The sequence below is a fragment of the Arachis ipaensis genome, chromosome B9, assembly GCF_059453495.1.
Source record: "Arachis ipaensis isolate K30076 ecotype BB chromosome B9, ASM5945349v1, whole genome shotgun sequence".
In the NCBI taxonomy this organism is placed as follows: Eukaryota; Viridiplantae; Streptophyta; class Magnoliopsida; order Fabales; family Fabaceae; genus Arachis; species Arachis ipaensis.
Genome location: NC_142444.1, coordinates 113435712 through 113437866, shown reverse-complemented (window position 1 = coordinate 113437866; position 2155 = coordinate 113435712).

Genomic DNA, 2155 nt, shown 5'->3' with positions numbered 1-2155 from the left:
TCCTTGTGAAATTGTGATTAAATTGAACCCTAGGTTGATTGGTTATGAATTATGTGTATTATAGCTTGAAGTTGGGGCTATTGTCAATTATTGGAGCTTGTTGGTGAGTGTTGATGCTTGTTGGAGTTGATTGGTGGCTTGGATTGTGGTTGGAAGCTTAACTTGTGCTCAATTGGGGTTTTGGTACATATTGGGAATTGGTCAAGGTATGGTTTTGATTTCTCTATGTAATATATAATATTTCTGGACATTTAGGCTAGTGACCCATAGGATAGGTTTGAATTGAAATGGTTGTTGAATTGTTGAATGATGATTTATGATGAGTTATGATGAATTGATGATTTTTGAATATGTTGATGAATTGTGATGTGAAATTGTTAAAGATGGTGTAAAATATTTAGATTGAGATGAAATGAGATTGATTATGATGCTTGGTATGGATAGATTTATGATTGATGAATGTATTGGTGGAGGATTGATTTTAGTGTATATATTTGATATTGAGGTTGAGAATAATGAAGTGTGAAGGAAAATTTAGTATGAATGATGGAATGTGATACAAAGGGTGAGTTATGAGGTAAATTGGATTTTGGTATGGTTTTAGTTTGATTTTGGTTGGGGATTGTAGAATGTTGAGAACTTGTGACTTTTGGTAAAAATGAGTTTTGGGCTAACTTTGACGGATCATATCTTGAGCTACGGTTTTTGAAATTTGATGTATTTTATATCAAATGAAAGATAATTGAACAAGCTTTAAAATGGTTTAAATTTTGTGGAAATCTGAATTTTGTAGAGAAAGATATGATCATTCAAAGTTTGGTGTCAAAATCTGAATTCTGTGCATGCTGTCGAATTTGTGATTTCTAGTTTGTGTGCGCACGCACACCGTTGTGAGTTTTTGAACCTGTGTGCATGCACAGACTTGTGCGTACGCACACACAGGGGAAGGCTTACTGATGGGAGTGCTAGCACACCCTGTGCACACACACAACCAACTAAGTTTGGCAAGCTGTGCATACGCACACGTTGGAAGGTGCATTCCATTGAGGGCGTTTGCACGCCTTGTGCGAGCGAACAGAATTGTAAAAATTTTACACTTGTGCGTACGCATACCTCTATGCGTACGCAAACTTTTTGAAAATCTCCTTGGGCGTGCGCACGCACACTCCTGTGCATACGCACATGCCCTGTTTTTCAACTAAAACTTTGTTTTTAACTATTTCACCTTCCCAACAAGCTTGTAAACTTCTGTGACACTTATTTAAGACTTTTTGGCTTATTTTTGGGTATCAAAACATGGGAAAGGTTCTAGGAAATTTAAATTGGTATTACTTTGAAAGTTAGAGAACGGAGGCTTAGGTTTCTGGTGTACTGAGGATGAGTTTGGTGGATTGAGAAGGAAGAATGGTATAAGAATTGAGAAACTGATGAACTAACGAGTTCGAAATGGAAATGTTGAATTGGCAGTGGTTGAGATGAGTCGAAGACTCAGAATGGAATGATGGATCCATGATATACTGAAACTGTTTTATGAAAACCACTGTATCACTGTTTTATATTGAGATTGTTGAGACGATATGCGCCCGGCAGGGACGGCATTGGATCCCGCCTGTCGAGGTAGCAGCGACGGCATAAGGACGGTGGTTCGTCTCGCTTGAGTTAAAATGTGAGGTCTGTGGCAATAGTATCCCGCTCGCATCCCTTCGTATCACTAGAGTGTGCAGGCACAAAATCCTGGACGGTGTTCCGAGCACCATATCTCGGAGGTTCCCAATCATGATTCCGAAGGGCGATATCTCCATGGAGATGTGTCGGGTCGGTAGTTGAACTGACAATGTGATATCACAGCCAGTAGGACAGGCATTCATCATATGCATCTTCTATCTGTTTGTATGCTTTGCCGACTTGAAATTGCTTGCCTAATTGTATAACATGTCTAATTGCCTATTTGAATTACTTTATATATGCCTAAACTTGTGTTTTACTTTCATTGTAATTAATTCTGTTTTCTACTGGGATTGAGGAGGCTTGGAAGGCGGTGGCAATGGGATCGCATGGAGGATAGGTTGGTGAAGGCTGTGAGACAGCTAAGAACTATTAGATTAGTGATGACCGAAAATTCACTATATCACTATAATGAACCCGTCTTTGGCAA